Source organism: Sminthopsis crassicaudata, chromosome 1 (assembly GCF_048593235.1).
Source record: "Sminthopsis crassicaudata isolate SCR6 chromosome 1, ASM4859323v1, whole genome shotgun sequence".
In the NCBI taxonomy this organism is placed as follows: Eukaryota; Metazoa; Chordata; class Mammalia; order Dasyuromorphia; family Dasyuridae; genus Sminthopsis; species Sminthopsis crassicaudata.
In genome coordinates this window covers 638,945,501-638,973,369 of record NC_133617.1, presented here as the reverse complement: position 1 = coordinate 638,973,369, position 27,869 = coordinate 638,945,501, and the positions used below count along the sequence as shown (strand labels likewise).

Sequence of the window (27,869 nt, the reverse complement as noted above, 5' to 3'; positions counted from 1 at the left end):
AGTGAGAAGAGATATTAGGTGGTGTAGTGGATAGAGGGCCAGCCCTGAAGTCAGGTGGACCTGAGTTCATATCTGACATCAGATACTTAATACTTCCTAGCTGGGTGACTCTGAGCAAGTCACTTAACCCCAAATTGCCTCAGGGAAAAAAAGAAGAAATGAAAATTTTTGGAGACTTGAGAAGAATTAAACATCTTTGTGACAGCCATTATAAAAAAAATAAGGAGGGAGAGAATATTTTTCTTGATATGGGGAGGGCCCAGTTGAATTGTGGTTACAAATCTGGGCTCAATCTAAATTCTGCTTTCCTCAAATTACATCCTGAAGAATGTAAATGGATGTGAGTATAATCCAGTGTTACACTTTGGCAAAGTCTTTCATTGAATGCACAAAAAGGAAAGTGAATTGAGGATGGAAATAGTGTAGAGTTGAATGGTTCACCAATGAATCAGGATAGGGAATGGTAAAGAGTATAATAGCCAACATTTATACAGTTTGTTAAGGTTATTTAAAATGTATTGGCTACTCATTTAAGCAAAGTGCATTATTTATGTTATTTTCACCATTACAATAATTCACAATTTCAATAATACTATTATCTCCATTTTACAAATGTGGCTGATAGATTTTAAGTAACTTACTCAGGGCCACAACTATTGAATGTTTGAGTCACACTAACATGCAGATAAGTATTTAAAACATTGTTTGATACCAAGGGCATGATATTTTCTTTCTTTCTTTCTTTCTTTCTTTCTTTCTTTCTTTCTTTCTTTCTTTCTTTCTTTCTTTCTTTCTTTCTTTCTTTCTTTCTTTCTTTCTTTCTTTCTTTCTTTCTTTCTTTCCCTTTCTTTCTTTCTTTCCCTTTCTTTCTTTCTTTCTTTCTTTCTTTCTTTCTTTCTTTCTTTCTTTCTTTCTTTCTTTCTTTCTTTCTTTCTTTCTTTCTTTCTTTCTTTCTTTCTTTCTTTCTTTCTTTCCCTTTCTTTCTTTCTTTCTTTCCCTTTCTTTCTTTCTTTCTTTTCCTTTCTTTCTTTCTTTCTTTCCCTTTCTTTCTTTCTTTCTTTTCCTTTCTTTCTTTTCCTTTCTTTTTCTTTTTTCCTGAGGCAATTGGGGTTATATGACTTGCCCAGGGTCACACAGCTAGGGAGTGTTTAGTGTCTGAGGCCAGGTTTGAACTTAGGGCTGGTACTCTATTCATTGTGCCAACTACCTGCCCCAATGACATTTTCTATATCATAATTCTATCCTTCCTTTTATTTAATAACATTTTGATTCTAGATCTCTGTAAAAGTAAATTGTGAAATGGCCAATCAAGGAGATACTTTTGAGTAAACTTTAAAGTAAAACTTACTTTCTGTAAGTAGAACCTATCTGACATTGCTAAATATGGAAAATTGATATAGAACTAGAGGTTTTGTTGATTTTTTTTTTCCTCAGGGAAGGAGGGAGTTGGTAGAGAGACATAGTTTGTTGTCTATTGTATGTCTTACAGCAGTATGTTGCAAAATATTCTTTAGTGAGTTGGGAAAAAAAAAAGAGAATAATTCAGTCACATTAAGCATTGCCTTAGCTGAAATTTAGTACAAAAAGGAAAGAGATTAGATGAGACATGTTGTAAATATTCACTAGTGAACTTCTCAAAGGAAGCGGGGGAGGGGGGCAGGAAACAGTAGGGAGTACACATAAAGAAAATGATGTAGCTGAAGCTGGCAAACTAGATTATTAGGATAAATGTACTTACAATCTGGAAAAAGTAGCAAGAAAAAAAATAGAACCAAATGGTATATTGTCATTTTTAAAAATTTTTATTATTATGCCAGTTCTTCAGTTTTGTTTCAAACATTGATAGAAAGAGAAAGCTAATGGATTTTGAGATATTTTTGAAAAGTTTGGGGTAGAATTGGAGGGATGGGAAATAAAGACCAACATTATGATTATCAACATATAGGTTGATGGTGCATTTTGCCTGAATCACTTAATTCTTTAAGTTCTTTCTCCTGCTCTGATAATGAATCAGAAACTGTTTTACATCTAAAATCTTTAGCTGATACTCAGTATCCCTGAACATATAAAGGAAATGCATGGGTTCTTTGATTGGTCTCTCAATATTCATTTATATTAATTTGATTGCTATCCATATTTTTTTTCATAGCAAGACAGCATCTTTTAAAAAAAAATAGAACATAACCCTTCTTTCTACACTACAGAAGTGATCTAGGACAAAACTTGTTTCTTCAAGTTATTCAGTATTCTAATGACCTCAGAATACAAATTCCATTCCATTAAAAATAATGGAATCTTACTATCCTACAGCCATTTAAATGCTTTAGAATAGTGCTGTCCTGTTTTTATTTCAGGAGGCGTATACAATAAATCTCATTATGAAAATTACCATATTCAGACTATCTTAATAATGCACATGCCAATATCTCCACAACCTTCAAACAAACAAATAATGGTAAAAAATGCTAGGGATGACAATTGCCAGGAAATGCTGCTGAGAAATAAATTGTTTTTCTTTTATTTTTTGGAAGAACATAGCTTCTTCTGCTCAATTTCATTTAACTAGATAAAAAAAATAAGACTTGGCACATTCAAACCCACACTGTTGTTAAGAATTACTGTTGCTGACATAGGCACACAGATGTATGGGTGTGTGTTTATGTCTTTTAAGCTGTGTGTGTACATGGTGAATAGAGCTAGAACTAAATTTAGCTCCCCAGATGTATCTACATTAAAAAGATTTAGAATTATTTATTTATTTACAAAATTAACACATTTTGTCACCTTTTGTTAGGTAGACTTATGATCGGTCTGGATCTGTAATATTGTATTGAATTGTAGATAACATAGGTTAGGAAGGATACTGACATACAAAATATGTACAGGAAAGTAACCGTATGACATATGATGATAAGGAGAAAGAGAGAGATTCAGTTTTAAGAACTGAAAGCCTTGAAGAGGACACCATAAGCTGATTTCAAGGACTGAAAATATTTAATGTAAAAAGATCAGATTTATTTTACTTAGCTTCATAGAGCAAGATGAGGAATACAAATAATATTTGTGAAGTAATTAATCTAGATTTGAAATCAGGAAAAACTTGCCAATTAGTTCTATGTAGAGGTCTGATAGGCTTCCTCTGAAGGGGAATATATCTATCTCTCTATCTATCTATCTGTCTGCCTGTCTATTTACCTATTTAGAGTAAAAGGTATGTGAATGTTTACTCTCCACATCTGTGATTTTATTAGAATAATGAACTTGCAATGAATAAATGCCTTACTGACTTTGATGGACAACTTTTCTTTAATTTATAATCCCAGAAAGTTGTTCTAACTTTTGAGATATTAAATTACTAGACAGCAACCAAGTAATCCTTACTCCAAAACTATTCTGTTTTGCTTCATCACTTTTCCTCATGCATATTTGTGTGTCTATATCACTATATCTACACTATCAATATTATAGATGAATGTAGATATAGGTATTATATATTAATATATAATATATTGTATGGAGAGAGATATGTTTGTGTGTATGTATTTATCAGTTGATGATATTGCCAATCTAAAAGTCACTGCTGATAACAAAATCAAAAAAATTTCCTCTATGTGCTGATACTATAGAAAAGCCATCTCAACCAGTTAATTAACTGACTTCCAATTGATCACTTTGGGATGTTTGAATTGATTCATATTTATTGATGGTGAGGAAATATTCTAAAATAGGAGCTACAATGTCACCATGGAAAGAAATTTAATATTTATTTCCAAACAAAAATTGGAATGGATTAAAATGGTTATTTATTTTGTAAAGGCACATTTAAAGTAAACTTGATTTTTGGAAATCAACACTGCCCTCACAAATGGAGCATCATATTTAAGGGTTTGGGGGCTGAAACTGAAAACATTGTTGCTTGTCTTATCAGGTTTTCTCTTTCCTTTTATATTTTTCTAGCTGAAAAAATGACCTATATCCTCTGATTATTCACTCAATATACAATCACATTAATGGGTTTAAGTCCCCAGAGGGTCAGTTGACTAATAATACTCTCAAGGTTCTTTCAGCTACTTAGGGGATTGAATTTCTACTGCCATCATTCATGTGTCTGTCCTTTTGTGCTTCCAACTGATAATCAACTAATAGTCTCAATTAGCTTTCAATAAAAGTATTTATAAAAGTTGCATAGTAAGTACAGCTACTTGAGAAGAACTTCTAGAAGATTGGAAAACAATCTATTAAAAATTTAGCTAACAGCAAAAACTTTCATTTAAAAAATTTAAAAGAAAAATAGACTTTTTCACAAATTTTGACAGAGGAAGTACTTTTAAACAACTGAGAGATAAAGGTCATTATTTAAGATAAAATATATAATTATGAATACACACATATGAAAAGCTTTTGCAGGAAAAATTCAACACAAATAGATTCAGAAGGAAAGTACTCAATTGAGAAAAAACAATATCACATAAATTTATCTCCTAGGAAGATTTGGTTTTGTGAGTGGATGCCCATCATTTGGGGAATGGCTAACTAAGTTATGATACATGACTTAGTTTCTAAAATCTGTAAACCAATTATATGCAAAACTAAAAACCATTATATATGTTTAACATATATTGGATTACTTGCTATCTAGGGGAGGAAGTAGGGATAAGGGAGGAGAAAATTTTGGAACACAAGGTTGGAATGGGATTTCTCTTTGTAACTCTAACTATTTGATTTTGTTAGAGATATATAAGAATGCTGATGACTTATGTGGGTTTATTTTGTATCCTGCAACTTTGCTAAAGGTGTGGATTATTTCTAATAGCATTTTAGTAGAATCTCTAGGGCTCTCTAAGTATACCATCCTATCATCAACAAAGAGTGATGATTTGGTTTCCTCACTACCTATTCTAATTCCTTTAATTTCTTTCTCAACTCTTATTGCCAAAGCTAGCATTTCTAATACAATATTGAATAGTAATGGTGATAGTGGGCAACCTTGTTTCACTCCTGATCTTGTTGGGAATGGTTGCAGTTTACCCCCTTTACATATGATGCTTATTGATGGTTTTAAATAGGTACTACTGGTTATTTTAAGGAAAAGTCCATTTATTCCTATATTCTCAAGTGTTTTTAATAGGAATTGATGTTGGATTTTATAAAATTCATTTTCTGCATTTATTGAGATGATCATATGGTTTGTGTTAATTTGGTTATTAATATGGCCAATTATACTGATAGTTTTCCTAATATTGAACTAGCCGTGCATTCCTGATATAAATCTTATTTGATCATGGTGTATTATCCTGGAGATGATTTTCTGTAGTCTTTTTGCTAATATCTTGTTTAAGATTTTAGCATTAATATTCATTAGGGAGATGGGTCTATAATTTTCTTTCTCTGTTTTCAATCTACCTGGTTTAAGTATCAATTCCATGTCTGTGTCATAAAAGGAATTTAGTAGGACTCCTTCATTCTCTATTTTTTCAAATAGTTTATATAGCATTGGGATAATTGTTCTTTGAATGTTTGGTAGAATCATATGTAAATCATCTGGTCCTGAGGATTTTTCCTTAGGGAGTTGATTAATAGTTGGTCCTATTTCTTTTTCTGAAATGGGACTATTTAAGCAATTTACTTCTTCCTCTGGTATTCTGGGAAGCCTATATTTTTGGAGGTAGTCATCCATTTCACCTAGGTTATCAAATTTATAGGCATAAAGTTGGGCAAATTAACTCATTGTTTCTTTAATTTCCTCTTCATTGGTGGAAAGTTGGAGATCATTATTTTAGAGTCTGATTGAAAATTTCCTCTGTTCACACTTTACCTAAGTTGTAACAACCTGGCAGTTCAGGCCTTTTAAAACAAGATGCTTTGTATCTGTCTAATGTATACTTATGATACCTAGTACTGTAATTACCTATCTTAGTGTCTTAACATTTTCTTAATTCTAAGAGGTCAGTGATCATATTTCCCCCTTCATTTTGCTTCTCTTTAATCATTTGTTATAGTGGTTTATAGCTTCAATTGTTGTGATTGTGTTGACTATGGAAGGTAGAAGGGAAAAAGTGATAACAGACTTCCCTTTAGGGATCTCTTTTCAATTACATTCTCTTAATAGAGTTAGGTTTAAATATTTCCACTGATATTATATAGAGAATGTGGAGATGTATGGCATATAGAGAATATGACTTCTGGACTCATCTGGAAGCATTGGCACAGCAGATACCTTCTAGGATCTTTCATAATACATATACAGTGAGTGCTTGCCCATAAGATATATGCTACATATAATATATGTATGTGTATATATATATATACATATATAAAATATAGTGCTTTACACTGGTGTTAGTTATTGTTTCAATCATGTCTGATTCTTTGTGACCCTATTTGGGGTATTCTTGGCAGTGATACTGATGTGGTTTGCCATTTTCTTCTCCAGATTATTTTATAGGTGAGGAATTAAGTCAAACAAGGTGAAGTGATTTGCCCAAGGTCACAGAGATAATAAGTGTCTGAAACAAGATTTGAATTCATGAAGATGAGTGTTCCTGATTCTAAGACAAGTGGGTTATCTAGCTCTTTTAAAATAGGGATCCACAAACTATGACCCACAAAATGTCAAGTGGTTTTATTGATCTCGTTTTCTCTTTTATTTCAAAAAGTATATACCTATTAATATGTATATTTTTTAAAAGTATATATAGGTGCTGACCTATTTTGTGGCTTCACCAGATCAGCTTTATCTCCTCAAAGTTCCCTAGTACTTTTAATCTGAACTTTCTTTTAAACCCTTCATCTCCTAGTTTGTATCATATATACCTATATATACATGTTATGTGTCTTCCCAGTAGAAAGAATACTCTGTTTTTGTAAAGTCAATTTTCTTTCTAGTCAACTAAACATTTATTGTTCTGTAAGAAATGACCGATAGGAGGAATACAGAGAGGCTTGGAGAGACTTACATCAACTGATGCTGAGTGAAAGGAGCAGAACTAGGAGATCATTATACACTTCAACAATGATACTGTATGAGGATGGAAGTGGATATCTTCAACATATAGAAGAGCTCATCCAATTCCAGTTGATCAATGATGGAAAGAATCAGCTACACCAGAAAAGCAACACTGGGAAATGAGTGTAAACCATGAGCATTTTTTTTGTTGTTGTTTTTCTTCCCAGATTATTTTTACCTTCCGAATACAATTCTTCCTTTGCAACAACACAACAAAATTCAGTTCTGCACATATATATTGTACCTAGGATATACTATGAGATATTTAATATGTATGGGAATGCCTGCCATCTAGGGGAGGGGGTGGAGGGAAGGAGGGGAAAAATTTGGAACAGAAGGGACTACAAGAGATAATGTTGTAAAAAAATTTTTTTTCTATGCATATGTACTGTCAAAAATGTTATAATTATAAATTAATTTAAAAAAAGAAATAGCCACTTTAATATTAAAAAATAAGAAATGCTCAGGGCTCTAAAGTCCATGCTACATGAGTATCATTTGCAGGAACTAGAGATATTTAGCCTTTAGAAGACAGGATTCAGGAAGATAACTGTCTTCTAGTATTGGAATGTCTATAACAAAGAAGAGGTTAGCCCCCCCAAAAGCAGAATTGTGAGGAGAAGTTACACAGAGAAAAATTTAGGATTTATGTTAGTAAAAACAAATAAATAAAGAAAAAAAACTTCCTGATATTCCAGAGTGATACCAGCTGCTTTAATAGACATTAAGTTCTATTCTCCAACCTGAGTCCTTCAAATAGAAGAAAGATAGCTTCTTGACTGTTATTCCATGGAATAAATTTGTTTTGGAGTATGCATTAAACTAGATGGGCACTAAGGTCTCTTCTAACCCTGAAATTCTGGGCTTTTAATCCAATAATTTCTCTCTTTTTAAATTTGAAGAGTTATAACATTAACATTTTCCAATCCTAAACACATGCTTTTCTTGCTATTGATGGCAATAGTGCTTGCAAATTATAGTTGTAATCTATTTTACTATATAAAGTATGATTTATAGAGTACCTCATGATGTGATATTGACATATGTATTGAGAGTTAATGTTCTGGGTTAGGAATACTGTTTACTGATTACAGTTTAATTAATTACTTTATGCTACTTGCCTAGAATTCAGTCAATGGAAACAATTGCTCTCATAGTCAAAGTCAAATGGTTTCAGTGATTTTTCAAAAAGGGGCTTCAGAGTTTGGAGTCTGCTTTTGATTCTAAAACAGTAGTAAGCCTACTAGATTGTATGTTCATGCAAGAACTATAGCATACACTAATATAGATTTGACAAGGTGTAAGAACTCATTTCATTTCTCAAACTACTGTAAATGTTCATGTTTGTGCAGATCACATCTAAGAAGAGTCACCTTCAGTACTCAAATAGGGCCAATAATCTCTACTAAGTTTTGATGAAGATTTTGTGAACATTATTTTGTTCACACATTTAAAGTACTATAAAAGTAGAAATAAAAGTGAGCTATCCCCTTGGTTTAAATGAGATTTTCTGATGGGTGTGTAATTTAATATTCATCAATTGACTTCAGTTTATTGGATGCTGAACATAATAATAGTACTTTATGTTCATCCCACTTTGTACCTTTCAAAGCATTTTCATCTTCATTATCTCATTTATTCACAATTCTCTAAGGGAAATAAGACAAACACTATGTATATTTTATTATTTATTTATTTGCTTTTGCCGAGGCAATTGAAGTTATGACTTGCCCAGGGTCACACAGATAGGAAGTGTTAAGTATCTGAGACCAGATTTGAACTGAAGTCCTCCTGACTTCAGGGATAGTGCTCTATCCACTGTGCCACCTAAATGCCCCTACTGTGTGTGTGTGTGTGTGTGTGTGTGTGTGTGTGTGTGTGTATTTATTTATTATAGCTTTTTATTGCCAAAACATATGCATGGGTAATTTTTCAACATTGACCCTTGCAATCACTTCTGTTCCAACTTTCCCCTTCTTCCCCTCTATCCCCTCCCCTTGATAGCAGGCAGTCTCATACATGTTAAACATGTTAAAGTATATCTTAAATGCAATATATGTGTACATATTTATACAGTTCTCTTGTTGCACAAGAAAAATCAGATTTAGAAAGGTAAAAATAACCTGGGAAGAAAAACAAAAATGCAAGCAGTCCACACTCATTTCCCAGTGTACTTCCGCTGAGTGTAGCTGGTTCTGTTCATCACTGATTGATTGGAACTGATTTAGATCCTCTCATTGCCAAAGATAGCCACAATGATCAGAATTGATCCTCAGATAGTATTGTTGTTGAAGTGTATAATGATCTCCTATTTCTGTTCATTTCACTCAGCATCAGTTCATGTAGGTCTCTCCAAGCCTCCCTGTATTCATCCTGCTGGTCATTTCTTACAGAACAATAATATTCCATAACATTCATATACCATAATTTAGTCAGCCATTTTCTAATTGATGGGCATCCATTCAATTTCTAGTTTCTAGCCACTATGAAAAGGCTGCCAGAAACATTTTTGCACATATACTGTGTACATTTCAAAGATAAGAAATTGAAACATAAAGTTTATAGTTAACCATCAAAAGCAAATGGAAAAGAAAGCAGAAAGATTCAGCTTGGTTTTATCTTGGAATTATGCAATCTGGGTTCAAGTCTTATCACCAGAATAAATTGATTTTATGGTCAAGGGCAAATGACTTAAAATTCTCTGACCTTTAGTTTACTAACCTGTAGGGTGGGTATAATAATATTTGCACAACCTATAACAATGGTTATTATCATTGAAAAGCTTTAAAAAACTACTTAATTTTGTGTTATAATTATAATATTAGGTATAGTTGTTTTTCTACTGAAGCCCAGTGGAGAAACGGAGAAAGATAAACCAAAAAAACTAATTTAGCTGTCTTTGAAAAATAAACATTGATTTATGTTTCCACTTATGATAAACATCAGATTATTATCTCATCCTTTTTTGCAAAAACATGGATGATATATCAAGTCAGTCTTTACCCCTACTTGTATAGCTTTCAAGCATGGAACTGAAGAAAGTTTTATTTCACCTCAGATTTTAGTCACAGAGGAAACAAGAAAGGAAATTAATAGATAGTAGGAAAGTCAGATATCAGCCAGAGTTACTTTCTGAAGGTACATCCAGTTTGAAACAGACAAAGATTTAACATGGAAACCAAAGCCATGATACAACAATGTATAAGCCTGAGCCATTATAACTTTGATCTTTGATCTTCTCTCTCAATATGTCAGCTCACATCAATTTGGAACAACACTACATCTCCCACTTAACTCCTTGCTTCCTTTTCTGATCTCCTAGTTTCCTATCCAACATTATTTCCCCATAACAACACCAATAGGTATTTTAATATAGCCATTTGTAATCAAATATATTCTTTCAAAAAAGAAGTTTTGTGTAAGGTTATTTGTTTGGTTTGGTTTGGGTTGGGTTGGATTACACTTTAGTTTAGGTTTTGTACAATTAAAAAAATACAACTTGAGAAACTTTCAAGTAATTATTTCAACCTCCAATTTGGACCCCTAATAGTAGACATAAGGAGAGGAGAAATTGATTGTACACCATATACTGGTACATAGCTCTTTATATCTGTGGGCAAGAAACAAAAAAATGTTGAAATGGTAAGAAAAGAAGATTTTAAGTGTGATTGATATTATATGACAGTTGGTCTTTGAGCTATTGACTGAAACTTAGTGATTATTGCTTCAATAAATGATCTACTACAAAATTTTCAAAAACTGCATTACTTCAACTAAAATAACCTATTTAATGAAATTATTAGATAATCTTAAGGAGCATTACTTAAATATTCTTCTTTAGCAAAATAGGGATGTTCGTTTTTGTGCTGCCAACTTTACAAAAGCTAGGAGGAAATAACTTTGTAAACCTTAAAGCACTTTAGAAATGCAAATTATTATTTATAATCCCTTAATAAATTCTAAATTACTTGAGAGCAAAGACTTTAGTGTTTTTCATCTTAATGTCCCTAGTGCTTGTATAGTATTTTGTACATGAGGACAGAGCTGTGGCCTGTGATTTCATTGATATAAGGAATGTCAGGTAATAATAATGTAGGCAGTATATTTCTGCAGTTTATAGTCATGCCTAAGAGAATTGCCTGGGAAACTTAAAGGCTGTGATTCCCCTAGTACCACACAAGTAGAGTACCCATTTTTAAAGATGTGGCTTGAACCTCGGTCTTTCTGATGTCAATTCTCTATCCATTAAGGCACACAACCTCCCCAGGTGTCCTTAAAAATGTTTGCAAAGTTGAAATGAATGGAACATTATGAACCTGTGTCAGAATTAAATGAGTTAATATTTATAAAGCATTTAGCACAGTTCTTGGCACATGGTAGGCACTTAATAATTGCTTTTTTGCTTTCCTGTCCCTATATTTGAAAGAAAACTCCATTATACTTTCCTAATAGAAATTCCTAGTTAATTTTCCCTATGTATCCTCTGCTTCCTATGCATTTCTGTGACTCCAGTGCCTAATACAGTCCCTTGCACATCATAAGTCATAAATATGTTTCATTAAATAAAGATAGAATGATTCCTTAGACTGGAGAAAATATCATAAGATGAGAAAAAAACAATTTATTCAATTGCTAATAAATATGACATATGCAAAATATCTGTGAATATGAAAACAAGTTCTAAAAGGACTAGCTTTTCTTTCAATACAGCATCAGCAATGTTTCAAGGTCAAAGGGATGCATGGAGTATCAGAGACTCCTGATTATGTGAAGTTCTGTTTATTGCTTTCTGATGACCTCTCTGATGTCTTAGAAAGAATTTTTTAGTCTTCTTTAGCCTCAAGGAAGTGTACACTGAAAGCAGAGTGTATGAAACAAATAAAGAAGTAATAATTCAGCAGAGTCCTTGAAAAGTCTGTAAGGATATTAGAATGTGGTATGTGAGGTGTGCACACAGTAGCTAAGAGACAAATTAAAGGAGATGAGTCTAGCAGCTGGACAGTTTTTGCTTCACTGCTACACTGTAAAGTTGGCTTGCAACCCACTCCTTGAAGCTGGTATTCTGCTACACTTTTTAACCCAAGCTGTATTCCCTATAGAGCAGATCTCTATATACCAGCCAAAGAAAAGGGGGAGAATCACACTGCTCATTTAGGGAACAAAACCCCCAAATCTTTCAAATGCTATGACTAAGAAAATGCTGAAGCTATTTAGAATGCCAGGCATTGATTTCCTATTTTCATTTAGCATTTCTCTCTTCATTTATGTTTTATAGAAAACAAACAGAAGGGGGGGAAGGTTCCTTATTTTATAATGTAGGATAGCAAGACTAAGTTTATTACTATAGTAATTCTTTGGGCTAGTCTTTAATGCTTAAAAGGGAGCCTGGCACTTACTAGCCTTTCAAAAATATTTGTTGATTGACTAATTGTTATGAACTGGACATGTGAGTTCATTGAAATAGTGAATTTTTAGATGAGGAAACTCCTACCATTTTGTGAGGCACTGTTATTTCCCTAAATTATGATGGTATATAAATCCTACCCTGAAGCATTTAAAAATTATACTTTAAAGAACATATTCTGGTCCCTTCTGCTCTTTAGAGTTAATGAACCCAGCATGCTTCACAGCTATCAAAATTTTGTAGTTCAAATAAATTCATTTGATGTAAAAATTCACCTTCATCTGTGGAATATATTATATTTTAAATTGCATTAAAATATCTATTTTAATAGCTCTAATCTGAAGAAATAAACTTCTAATTATAAAAATATTTAAATGAGTTGCAGGTAAATAAAAGATAATGTTACTTTGAATCCACTAGATGGGTTCTTTCAAGTGATATTGTAAATATCAACCCAGAGTGGCAAACATTAGTCCCTAGTTGTCTGGCACTGTTCCCAGGGGGGATAGGTGAGAAGTTATTAGAAAAGTATCTCAGTTTAAACCCCATTTTCTAGCTTTCCTTTGTAGTTATTCATTTTCCTGTGAATGTGAATGTTTCCATAAACATGAGACAGCTAGACAATGTAAACATTTGAGTTTTATTGGTATTTTGATAGTCCACAGATTATAGTAACATTTTAAAATTATATGCTATGATAATATTCTCTAGGACTGGGTCATAGATAATAGGCATCTATGTAAATATTTTAATCCTTTAAATTAGTGTTATTTCTGGAATTTGTATTCTAGATTTGAGATTATATAAAAATGGCCATATTTATTGCTTTTTTTCCAAGGAATGAAAAGAAATTATAACCCTATGAAGTTAAGAAAGTTTTTTTTTATGTTCTTAAATATTAAACACAAAATTGTATGCATTAGAAATATTTAACACATGTTGCTTAATGAAAAATATTTTCTCTTCTTAGTATCCTTGCCATACTTTAAAGGAGAAATTTTGTGAGAAACAAATGTAAAAATGAAGAATCAAAATGAAAACAATAAGCAGAGAGTTCAGGATGTGGCTTTGTTCTTACAGTTAATTTAAAGATATAAAGTCCAAAGGAGAGCTGAAATGAGCATGAGGCAATTGAAGCTTAGTTACAAATTATAAAATTGAAAGGGATTAAAGGCATTTCAAGATATTTTTAGTGTAGAAACTATTAGGCAAGAAAATGTATTTGGTAAGGCAGGTTTATATCAAGTCTTCCTAACTACCATATCTACCCCTCCCATGGAGGGGCTTCCTTATCTGTAGCCTTATCCTCTGTTCCTTCTGTCCTCATGATGGATGGGATGTCATCCTCTTTCCCTTAATTAAAGGTATGCTTCAAGTTCCTTACCTAAGCTGTAGTTTATGGCATTGAAATCAGAGCAAAAATTCCCAGTAACAAATTTGGTCCAGAAAAAGGATTAGTAATGAATACAAGGTAGAATTCAATCAGTGGGATCATTTTTACTTCTGTATCTTGGGAAAATCAGAATCTTATTTATTCATCTTTCACAGAAAATTGTAGTGTGGATAGGATATAGAATATAGTACATAAGAAAAAACCCCAAAACAAAAACAAAAACAAAAAACAACAACAACAACAACAACAACAACAACAACAACAACAACAACAACAAAAAAAAAAAAAAAAAGCTCTTCTATCCTCTAGAGTTTGGAAAATACTTTGTGGGACCTAGTCTGGTCTTGAGTAGAAAGGCTGATGCACTCTGCTTTATTATCCATTGTGCGATATTCAAGTGGAAATGTTTGATTTTGTAAGTGATAAATTTTGTTGTTTTTCTCACTATCAAGATTGATTTTTTCATTTAAAAGCCATGTGTTACAACTATAGCTGTTCTCAACAGTTTTACTTTCTTTAAGCTTTGGTTTGGCTTTTAAAAATGAGATTGAACTGCTTAGGGAAAAAAAAAAAGATGTTTCAGAGACAGCAATTCGACACTGATAGGCAACTTATTTTACATACAGTCACATCAAATGTTAACAATGAAAATCCTATATCATCAGCACATTTTTATATGCCTACTAGTCCCCTCCAGGCATTGTCAAATGAGATTTCTTTCTTTCTGGACCTCTATTTCTTAAGCATTCTACTACATGTCAAAAATATTCAACTACATCTGCCTGAAAACATTACTTCTTGCTAACGCTATAATAATCTTGATAACAATTTTGATTATAATAAGGTAATGGAATTTGCCTTCAAAAGTTGCTCTCAAAGCTAACAATTTCTAACAAAGTTAGAAATTAGGCCTTGAAAATGAAGGGATATCCAAAAATATGAGATGGGTGTGTGAACAAAGCAATTATGATAATATTCACTTTCTTATTTTCTTAATGTAAGTTGAGTCTTAAAAGTTGATTTCAGAAAATTGATTCTAGAAGTTTTAAGTTTTGTAGATCTTTTGTTTTTAATCACAAAAATTTACCAATATAATCCCTATATGGAGACCTCTTTTGTTACAGTGAAAATAAGCAGAATCAACTAACATACAAACTTCATCTGACCATGTATGCCATGTAAAATCAATTTTACTTCATATTACAAGAACAAAATCTCATATTTATATTTTTAATTTTATGTCATAGATACACACATATTTTAGTCTTGTGTATGTGATTTGAAAAATCCTAATAATTAAAAAAATATGAGAAATCTTTAATAATTTATTATATATACATATATTACCTTTTGTTCATTTTCTCTATGTTTATCAATATTAAAAGCCATTATAAGATAAAAACAATAAAATTAAATTATGATAGCTGATCTAGAATTTTAATTAAAACTAACTTAAAATTTTCTGTTTTCCTGATTTAGAATAAAATCCATGTCTTAACAATTACATTTCAACAACATTTATGTGTTGCATAATCTTATGTATTTTAATTTATATATTTAAAAACATTAACTCTCTCTGTTTTATCAGTCTATTAAAGAGGTACATCACACACACACACACACAAACAAGACAAGGATTCCTAAATAATGGATTTAGAATGAGCCACCTATGTGACTTTGAATAAGTCATTTCACTAAGCTACCTTGTACTTAGCTTCTGGATTGTTGGGAAAATTGGTTAGTTTAACTAGATAATCATTAAGGTCTCTTCCAACTCTTAAAAAGCATTGATCTTACAAATATACAGTGATGAACTATAGGGAATTTCCTCCACTAAAGCAAATCACAACATATTTATTACTTATTACATCAAGTCTTAGGGGATTACTTGAGTTCCAAAGAAGTAAGGTTATATAATTACTAATTATCAGAATCAAGATTTTGTGAAATTTAGGGGGCAGCTTGGTGACGCAGTGGATAGAGCACCAGCCCTGAAGTCACAAGGACCTGAGTTCAATTGTGATCTCAGGCACTTAACACTTCCTAGTTGTGTGACCCTGGGCAAATCACTTAACCCCAGCCTCAGGGGGAAGAAAAAAAAAAAGAAAAAAAAAAAGATTTTGTGAAATTTTCCTGACAGTGTTCAACACTTCATGTTGTCTTATAAATGAAGTTTATTCAAAATATATTTATATGCATATTCGAGTCCAATCATGTATTGAGATTTTAAAATATGAATATGTGTATATATATATATATATATATATATTTAGATACACACCCCCACACCCACAAAACAATGTAAGCCTTTCAAGATCTTTGGATTAACATACAAAATTAATCATAGCTGCCCTTTACCATCTAACCATATCCTAACATATTCTGGCTATGCAAGAGATTTGAAAAGTAGAATATATAGACCTATTTAATAAAAATAAATTGCAATGGAATTCTTGAATATATCTAATTTTTCCTTTTTAGAATCAGCACAACAAAATGGAGGAGGGAAACAGAATTCCCTAAAAACTCAGAATTGAATTTGTCCATTGTGGACTAGGTTGAATTCTTCCTTCTATTTTCTTTGGTATTACCTTTTCTTTTTATTCCCTGTAGTTCCCTTCACAATTTATCCCCTTTATTGGTTTGCATTATTATATTATTTGAAATATTGAAAAATATTTCATGCACAATAATGTATTTTATTATTGTCAAATACTTGAAATGAGTTCCTTTTTTGAGCCCTCTGAAATCTTTAGGGGAAATGTACTTTGGAAATATCATAGAGTTAGCATACTTTTATCTTTCCAATACCATCCAAGCCAGCCCTTTACCTATTCTACTGGTTGAACTCCCACTCTTTTTGTAGCGGGCGTAGCCCCTTTAAGATTCCTTGTCTGATCTACCTTTGGGACAAGATATTCCTAAGGGAAAAGATCTATATCTGATCCAGTTTGGGCTGTACCCAGCCATCCCCACTGGATCTGAGTTGGCTTGAATAAAGCCCACCAAAAATCTGGCCTTCAAGGAATTAACCTGGGCTCCGCCCACTATTTCTTCAAGCAGATAAAAAGAGCAAAGCTAGAATCATCTTGGGTTCAGAGATTTGAAAGATGCCAGCTAAGATGCTTGCATCAGAGATTCTCTGTCCCTGCTGCTTTCGGCATTTATCTTCCTCTATCTAATACCTTTTACTAACCAGACCTTAACCTTGCTTCCAAACCTGGCAATAAACATCTTTTACCCATCTAGGTTTTCGGCCTGTAAATTCATTTACAGGGGACTCTCGCCGCCACTAGACCTGACTTAACTTTGTATCCTTGCACCGAATCCTAAGGGGGTTGCAGGGGAGCTCCATGTACCCCGAATCCTGCCACTAGACCTCACTTAATCCTATTGAGGTATATACTTCATTATTAGGTATTTACCTCATGATTTGGTTCAAGTTACCTCATCATTTTGAGGTTCCCTATTACCTCATCACTTTTGATACCCTTTCTGTTGAAATTCACATAGCTGACAGCAGAAATTATACTGTATATATGTCTCTAAGAAGATAGATATAAATGTAAGGAGGAACAATGATTATCCTCAAAAAATGCTAATCTTCCTCCTATTACATTCTATTTTATAGCACATTGTTGGGATATATATATATATATATATATATATATATATATATATATATATATATATATATGTATACACAAAAATGTGCATATATATATATATTAAAATATGTACATGCATGTAAGTATATGTGTGCTTGTTTTTATATGTATGGATACATATATATTGCACTTAGCCTTGATTAGACAATAATGCTCTCCAAACCAACCCTTTTTGTTGTCATCCTCACATATTTTAATTTATTAAGAATTTCATTTTTAAACTTATTCTTTTTATTTACAACAATTTCAGTCACTTTCAAGAAGTTCTTACTATTTCTGATATCATTGTTACCTATTTACCTTACAAACCCTTCTAATATAAATCCTATTTTTTTCCCTCTTTCATACCAATCTTCTTGAAAACCTCTTGCCTCCTTTTTTTAATTTTTATTTTTTTGCTTTTCCCCACCATGTGTCTGTTTTTCTCATCATTCCTTCCAAAGCTGAATCTTGAAGATCACTAAAACCCTTTCACTTCATTTAAACACAAAGTAATTTTATTTACATTTGTTAATTTCTCTAATGAATTTAATACTATTCAGTAAAGCCTCTTTGCAACACCCTTTTCTATGGATTTTTTTTGGATATTTTATTCATGGCTCTTTTCCTACCGATCTTATCATTCCTTATTTTTATAATCTCTCTTCCTTCCAACAACTATAGGATATAATGGAATCCTCATTCTATGGTTTCTGTTCTCTCTACTCTCTCTACCAGAAAAATCATCTTATTTACTATTTTTAAGTGCTACTTCTATAATAGAGACATCAACTATAGATTATAGCTACTTCTATAATAGAGACAACTATAATAGAGACAAATCAACTAATAGTTCTTCATTCCCAAGTTCTTACACAAGCTTCTATTCCATATTTGCAAGTGGCTATAAGAAATATCTTTATGCAAAACTAATGTCTATTTTTCCAGCTCACTCCCAAATCATTTTAATTTATCTTCCAAATTTAATCATCTTTTTAGTGACACCATTTACTGGACAAGGATCTTAGGAAACATCTTTTACACCTCTGTGTTTTATTCTTTGCATCCTGTCAGACCCTAGGTCCTATTGATACAATTTCCAAATTTGAAATTCATGCATGCCCTGAATTTTTAAGTCTTCCTCTTCCATCATCCAATCCAATAAATATTTATTAAGTTCCTCCTGTGTGTAAGACACTGTGCTAAGTGCTGGGAATACAAATAATAATAATAATAATAATAATAATAATAATAATAATAATAATAAAAGATAGTCTTGGCCCTCAAGGAGCTTACAATCCAATATGGGGAGATAAGATATAAAAGGAGGGGGGAAAGTATGTATACATGGAAGCAACACCAGGTCTACCCAACATGGAGGCACATTATTTTATAAAGTTGAAACAAGCTGGAATGGCAAATAGAGGGGAATGAGTCAGAATTTGGTTTTTGCCTTCATGAATGAAGTATTAGGAATATATTATGCCACTTTGTAGTCTTCCAATTAGAGAAGAGGGGAGACAAAGGGAGGTCAGCTAGAATTACCAGGATGGTGATAATATTAGAGACGATGACCTCAGCCTGAAAGAAACATGTTATTTGGGGGAATTAAACTCAGGCAGAATAGCAGATGGGGGATGGACATCTTCCACTATGGATAACATCCATACTTTATTATAGAAGCTCTACTTCTACTTCTTAAATTGATTTTTCTGCCTCTAGTTTCTCTACTTCAGTGTTATAAAAAATTATTCTTACCTAAACATTGTTTTAATGGTATGATTACTAATGCATACCCTTTTTTATATATGTCATAGGACTCAAACTGTTTTCTTAGTTATAAAGTTACCCCAAATATGGACTATTTATTAAACTTTATCTTCCATAATTTCCTATTATAAACACTTGGAGTGTATTTATCATACCCTACACTTATTTGTATAGACCATTGAAACTAATATAGCACTTTATGAAAAATCACTGTTTAGGATCTGTTTCTTGACTGATTGATTGCTTGAACACTTTATCTTAGTCACTGAATCTTTGCATAACTCATTCTTTGTGCTATTCACTAATATAAATTTAAAGCTTAAATGTTATAATCAAGTTAAGTTGCAACTCTTTTCTCCTTGGAGAGTATAATTTTATAGGAAGATAAGACTTATATGAATAACTGAGGTGTCCAAATGTTTCCCTATCACCAATAGATCAGTATTTAAGCCAAGCCACATAGTCATCACTGAGTACAGAAATTATTGGGAAAAGGGATCTACTTTCCTTATCACTGTAAGCAACAACTGTTGCACACCTGCCCCCGACAAGAAGATAAACACAAGAGGCAATACCCCTCTGTAACATCATTCATGGTTCTGGCCTGGCACTCACAACTAACATTGAGGAAATTAAGTCCTATAGAGCAGGGGCACCTATCTCACTAACCACTAAGAATCTGCCACCCAAAGGATGGGGAAGGCAATCTAGTTGAAACATCAAGATAAGCTGAAGGGGAGAGTATGTGCCTTGCAAGTCAAACCATTTCCACCACCATTATCACTTTGACCACCATTTCCCCTTAGAACCTGAAGACAGTTTAGAGCGTTGAAAACAAGAGTCTTTAGCAGAAAAATACTTCCAGCCCAATGCCCATGGACATCATCCTGGGAAGTAACCCCTATGGAGATGAAGTTGCAGGTACTAAATAGTCACGGCTACTGAAGGTCCAAAAAAGAAAATTCTCACCACTATAGCTATTAGCATTATCAAAATCTTCTAAGTGAGAAACTGATATGATTTTGTCCGAGGAAATAATATTAAAGAGAAGCCTTTAGTATCTGCTTTGTTGCTCCACTCTAAAATCCATGGGAACTTTCCACATGATTTGAACCTGAAACTTTCCATATGTGTTGTCTTCCCCATTAGAATGTGACCTCCTTGAAGGCAGGAACTATCTTACTTTTTCTAGTTGTATTTCTAGTGCTTAGCACAATACTTACCTACAACAATTACTTAACATATGCAATGTACAATTCTTCAGTTAGTACCTAATGTCATAAATGTGAATAGTGCTGATGTGTAGCTGACAATGAAAACTGATATTTTTTCCCCCACAACTTATCATCTGGAAGAATTGTCTTGGACATTAAGAAGTTAAATTAGCCAAGGTCTAATTAGCGAGGGTCACAAAGTTTGCTTGTACTTGACGCCAGACTTGAATCTAGCTCTTCATCATTTGAGGCAAGCTCTCTATCCACTAGAACAGACACTTCCCAATATATTCATTTAAAATTATATAGTAAACTATTATAAATTTATTATAAATAAAATTATATAGTAAACTATTATAAAAGTTACTAAAAGGAAGTGTATGTTCTCTGCTTCTCCAAATACTCATTCATCAAAATTCAACTTCCACTCCCTATATTTAGATTCTTCTAATAAAAAAGGCCATAATTCATTTCACTCTTTTATAAATCTTTTTTTATACCACAGCAAGCATCTCATTATTCTATTCTTTAATTGTCCATGTGCATAAGTTTAGATGCTATTAAAGCAAAACTAAAAAAGTAGAATCCCCTTTCAGTACAGCAATGTAAATGGAATCAACATGGAGAGATAACACTAGTGAAATGCATGGCATTTAGTCCTATCAATAACGTGATAAACCATATCTTTGTCTGGGTGATTTGATTGGGAATGTATTAAAGAGTCATAATGTGTCAAAACCAAGTGTATCTAAAAAAAGAAGAAATGAACGCTTTTCCTTCTAAATAATTCTGATGCCCATGTACCAAATAAATGTATTATATGTGTATATGGATAAATAAGCATTTTTATTTTAAACAAATAAAAAATAAGAAAAAATGCTATGACCACAGCAGAACATGAGGTGATGCAAAATATAAAACACTTTCAAGAAAACCTATATATAAATACTGTAGATTGTATTCAGAACTCTCCATCTTTGTATCATTGTAGGTTTTATTTTGTTATGTGCTGTACATGTTTTGATTTATCTTTCCCTTTTTCATTCTCCCCAGAAGTCTACAATTAAGCATAAATACACATAAGTATATGTATGCATGTGTGTATATATACACAATACATATATGTATACACATGTATGAATATACATATATGCACATAGATATCTCTAATCATATATTTATGCATTCACATGGTATATAAGACAGTGTTATTCTTATTTGAATGTGTCCTCTGTTTCTATGAAGATGAATAACATCTTTATTCATAGAACAAGTCTTGCATATTTTACTAAATCCACCAGTTCACCATTTCCTACCCTATAGCTATATTCCAACCTTATACTGTCTAATTATTTTAAAGTCTAAAACAATATTTATTAACATGGCAGACATATGGTACAGCTTCCAATTTTTCTTTTAATTAAATCTATTTTCACTTTAATTTTGTTCATAATTACCACCTTTATTTTTTTTTACATAATAAATTTTACTCCTGATCTTTATTTCATGTCTGTATCTCATTTTTTTAAACATTTACTGAAAATAACACATAGTTGAATTCAAATTTTCAATCTGCTACTTCTATTTTATGATGAATTCATCCAATTCACATCTAAACTAAATTACTTGCTGTTTACTTTCCTAACTACCCATTTTACCTTATTCCTATCCCTCTTGACTTCTCTGTTTTACTTCTATTCATATATAACCCTATTACTTAATATAACCTCCCTCCAAGAATCACTCCCTTATTCTATTTCCCAACCCTATCCCATGTCCCCTTGTTCCTCTCTCAATTTACAAGGTAAAGAGAGAGAGAATTTAGAAGGCAGAGAGAGAGAGAGAAATACATAGATAAAATCCCTTTAAGACATTCCTGATGATAATAGGATTCCAGAATTCCAACCCTTCTCTGGAGCTCTGTTTCAGTTCTTCCTCTTGAATTTCTTTTGTATGAGATAATTACTTTTTGACTTTTTTTACACAGTTTTGATTTTTTAGAGTTACATTATGTTCAGCTCTATTATTCTCATTTTTTCCCCAGTCTTTCTTTTGATCTACCCAATTACTAATTACAACCATAGACATACAATTAACATTTCTAAGTATAAAAAGTAAACAATCTGTACTTACTGAGTCCATTGTAATTAGTCTTTTATTTTTGCCTTATATTTTCTTGACTCATATGCTAATTTTCTATAAGGTTATATATAAAGTTATTTTGAACAAAATCCTGAAAGTCTTGCAATTCATTGAATGTCCATTGCTTTTTCATTCAGGATTATGCATGACTTTGTTGGGTATGATATGAAAATTTCTGCTCCAAACTCAGGTCTTTTGTTCTTCTATGTATAATGTTCCAACACCTTTTAGCCACTGCTAGATCTTGTATGATCCTAATTGTGGCTCCATTGTATTTGAATTGTTTGTTTTTGTTTTTTTCTTGTTGCTCATGATATTTTTTTCCTTAATCTGGATATTTTGGAATTTATGATATACCTGTAGGTTTTCCTGTTAGGATCTTTTTCAAGTGGTGATAATTTTTTTTTAATATATATATCATTTTCCTTCTCTCCCAACCCCCTGCTGGTCTTAATACTCCAGGACAATGTTCTTTAATTATTTCTTGTATTATTGTATCAAGATTATCTTTTTGATAATAGTTTTCAAATTATTCTGTGTTCTCTCTTATTGTCTGGTTCTTGAGATCAGTTGTTCTTTTTTATCAGATATCTTATATTTGCTTATGTTTTTTTTTTCATTTTGTATATTTTGTTTTTATTATTTCTTAGTCTCTTATGATGTTGCTGGATTCCCCTTGTCCACATCTAATTTTCAAGGACTGAGTTTCTTCCTTAAAATTCTGGCTCTATTTCACTTAGTTGGTTGACTTTCTTTTCATAATCTTGTTTTTCTTGGACTGTTCATTCAACTCTGTCCCCTCCCCCCTCCCAACCTCTCTCATTTGATTTTTGAAGTGCTAGCATCCTTTATGCTCTTTCAGTCTAACACCACACTCCTATCCTGGCTTATGTCCAGCTCCTGATACTGACCCACTCCCCACACTGCTCATGAAAATTCCTGTGACTGTGACTACCTCCCAACCAAGGTACCCTCAGAGCCTTCTGCTTGCTGTTTCTGTGGTACTTGCCTGGGGATTATATTTCACTCACTTGGTGAAATGTAAACCTCTATCCCAGTGAGCTTTCTTCCAATCTTCTTCAGTTGTCCCAAGATGTTCTGCTCCAATTCTTGTTATTTTTGCTGCTCTATATTCACCTTGAAGTGCTGGGTTTTTTTGGTCTTCTTTGTGGAGAAAATCCTGCCATCTTCCCAGAATCCTCTTTTTTGTATCAGTAAGAGTTTTATTTATCTTCTTTTCTCTTCCAATATAAACTTCCCATTTGACCAGATTGCTATCATTGTCTCTAGCTATCCTTGCTACCCTAATAATGGTGTTCACATCAGAGATAAGCTTTGATTAGACAGATACTCAGAAAGGCCTGAGATCAAATCGTGCCTCAGACACTCACCAGCTATGTGAATCTCTGAGACTGTTTCTTTTTCTCTAAAATGAGGACACTTGGAATTTATCATCTTGCAGTATCCAATCTATGCTCAATCCTCTTTTCTAGAAGCATTTATTAATCATCTATTATGTACTATGCACTGTCTTAGCACTTTACAATTATTATCTCCTTTGTTCTTTACAACTGTGGGAAGTACATATTATTATATTTATTTTACAGGTAGGAAATTGAGGCAGACAGAGATTAATGACTTACTTCTTCTGGGTCACACAGTTGGTAAGTATCTGAGGCCAAAGTTGAACTCTAGGCCTAGTGATCCCTCACCTGTACTACTTAGCTGTCATGCAAGAGAAATTTTTATTTGGACAGGAATGACATCTTATATATCTTTTGAATTGCATGATTTTATAATATGACAAGAAGATAGAGCTATGCATAGGTTTGAAGATTATTTCCTGTATTAGTTTTCTATATTTTGAAAGCTATTGTAAAGTAGACAATAAAACGGATTTGAAGCTAGTATATGTCAGATGCTTTGTGACTGTGGTCAAATCACTTAACCTCTCAGTATTTTAGTCAAGTTTGTGAAATTCTGAGTTGCAGAAATCATAGATGCCTACCATCTTCACCACCATCATCATCGTCAACTTTCTTGTTATCAGCACTATTGTTAGAATATGAGAGGAGGAGGATGTAAATATATTCAGTTTGCTTTCCTTCCTATGTGGGGAAGGAAAAGTGTCTTACCTGAACTGCATCCAGACTTCCAGTTAGAAGAGACAGTAAATTTCTGAACCCATCTTTGGTAAGATGCCAGAAATTTCCTGGTAATAAAGGATCAAATCAGAACAATTTTGAGGGCCTAAAACTATTGATCTGGAGCTATATAATTAAAGCAAATCACATAAAATACAGAAGGAACTATTCCATTTAGATATTAAATAGTTATTCTGAGATAGATATTATTATATATATGTATATAAAATATGTGTATATATGTTTATATATATGTATATGCCCAAATCTATGAATTCAGAGTTGGAGTTACATGAAAATCTCAAAGTGTGTTGCTTTTGTCCAGTATTTTTTTAAAATATTAATTGCTATGGACAGCTCTTTCCTAGCCTAAACTCAAACATTCTCAAGTACTTCCTACCTCATTCATCCTAAGCTCTGCTTTAGGACTCCCACTTGGACAATCAAAGGCAATGTAAAATTTGTTTAAATTCATTGCTGCATTGTCTTCATTTATCTGCATGAGCACATTTGGGAGCAGGAGGATAACAGAGAAACTCCTTCGTTATTTAATGCATCAAAAGCAATCAGAGCTATATTTGGAAGCCTCAGTCCACTCTGTTCCACTTTCTCTCTACTTAGTGACACAGACACAAACCCCAGAAGATGAATTCAAAGTAGCTCCAATATCTGGATTTGAAACTGACTCAAAGAATCAGAAGTAAAATCTAGAACATCACTATCATGACCATCAAGAAAAAGTAGAAACCAGAAAAAGAAGAGAACTCAGAGTAAAAACAGGTTTTAAAAAATGTGGATTTACAAATTAAAAGAATGCTATGTTAATTGCATAGATTTGAACATATGGTCACCTCAATTACAAAAAAAAAATCTAATTTGTCAGTAGGCAAAGAGAAATAATGATAGAGTAAATATTCTTAATTTTCTAATGATGTCCATTTCCTAGGTTCTGCTGGTATTACAATAATTAAAGGTCCTGAGACAACATTTGTCCCAAGGAGGCATAAAGTCAAAATGGTGAACTCAGAATATAAACCTGAAGTCTAATATGAACATAGGTTCATGGTGCAGAACCAGCAGTCCAGAGATTTTTATAGCTGCTGCGTTAATCAAGAACTTATTCTGATTCATAACTCTAAACCCCATTAACCAGCCATGATTGGTAGTTTCATAATCTAGGTATCGAGCTGAAAGCTGAGAATGTCAGATGAAATTACCTGAGTTCATTACCTAAAAATACCAAGGTATTACATAATTATGAAAAGCTATTTTTTAAAATTAATTTCCAGAATCTTAATCTGGTTTCATAGGCAGTGAAGTCATGCATGGAAAGATAGAGGTCATGTGATATGGAAAAGATTATAGCCCAGAGAAGTCTTATTCTGCATTGCCCTAATGAATCATGCTGAGTAGATTGAGGCAGAAGCTTGAAAATTCAAAATCCACATAGTGGAGACTTTTAGGAATAAATATCCATTGGAAATAAACTTTTTTGTTGTTGTTGTTGTTGTTTAATTTCATGACAGATGATATTATGCTGATAGGTTTTAAAGTATGGTCTCACTTAACATTTTTTTCCCTTTAAGAATCATGCAAAAAATCTAGAAAAAGGTTAAATGGTTCCTTGCAATCCACCTTTGTTGTTTGGATACAATTTATAATGAACTGTATGTGTCACAGAGTTTTTGCTGTTTGGTAATACTGCTATACCAACAATTTCCTCCTCAACAGTAGCCATTTCTGATTGTCTAGTGCTACATTGTATGTCTTTAAGCAACCTAGTCAGAAAGTATTGAAAGTATCACATTACTTATGTGAAGGAATAGATGAGGAAAATAGAAATTCCTGAATGGACTTGCTCCTTTCCTAAAAGATTTATTTTTTTTCAGCACATTCCATCTTCTCTCCCTCTGACATCATTTCACTTCCAGTTCTATCAATATAGCAAATTAATTCTAGGAAGAGACTAAGATTTTGATCACTCTTCAATATAAGATTTAATTGGAAGAAAGACAGTTTTTACCTTATATATTTGAATAGGTAGATTTTTTCCCCCCTACAGAAACCTATCATACAGATATATTCTTGCTCACCCCATTTACTAATTTACAAAAAAAATCATAAAAATTGGGTTTGGGGAATGGGAAAGAGAGGGGAAAAAAAGATTCCAGAAAGGTAAGGACATTACCTTCCTGAAGATAAGTTGTAATTACTTCTTATTTCACAATAGGAAGGAAGGAAGGAAAAAAGGAAAAAAGAAAGGAAGGAAGGGAGAGAGGAAGGAAGGAAGGGAGGAAGGGAGGAAGGGAGGAAGGAAGGAAGGAAGGAAGGAAGGAAGGAAGGAAGGAAGGAAGGAAGGAAGGAAGGAAGGAAGGAAGGAAGGAAGGAAGGAAGGAAGGAAGGAAGGAAGGAAGGAAATGTTTATTAATTACTTGCTATATTTGCCTGGAATTGTGCTAAGCAGAAGGGATACATATTCAGGCAAAAATAAAGATAATCCCTGCATCAAGAAACATATTACAAAGTATACACAAAAGATAGCTATAAAGGGGACAAAATTAGAAGGTGCTTGGAATGGAAGCATTGTTTGAGGTTTAAAAATTCTGAAAGAGAGACAGCCTCATCTCTTTCAAAAAGGAGAGATTCCAGGAGAAATTCATCAGTGGGAGAATTGGGATTGGGCCTAATGAAGGAAGATTCTGACGTGACAAATTGCAGATGTGAAAAGCATATTACAGAGAAAAGAAATCTTAGATTCTGCCAGAAGTTTCAGTATGAGCTAAGGAAGTGATAGGTTTGAAGTCTAGAAAGTTAGTGATAGAATTAGGAGAAAGGAAGTGAGTGAAATTAAAACAGAAATGTGAAATTCATGGCTACATTGCTTTTTGATCATTTTTAGCCATACAAAATACAATATACAGCCTAGTAACAAAAAGAAACAAATAAAAATCAAATCTGCTTCACAAACACTCACATGAAAATCTGTTTAAATGTAATATCTCTTACTTCAGGTTGGAATTTAGAGATTGTTTTCCTTGCATTCTAAAGGGAATGAAAACCAGTAAACCTATTTGTTTAAATTTTCTGAAAATAAAAGATTGTGTTTTTTGGTAAAGCCATGATTTTGAGAAATAAAGGCTTATGTTGGA

At 32.6% G+C, this 27,869-nt stretch overlaps 1 protein-coding gene across 1 annotated transcript in view; it reads left to right on the top strand.

The window, feature by feature from the left end:
• The window catches only part of PTPRD (protein tyrosine phosphatase receptor type D), a 2,806,204-nt gene that overhangs the window by 1,656,832 nt on the left and 1,121,503 nt on the right, over positions 1–27,869 (top strand). The window contains 1 exon segment of the mRNA XM_074282898.1: positions 24,184–24,240. The gene's annotated coding sequence lies outside the window, so the exon portion shown is untranslated.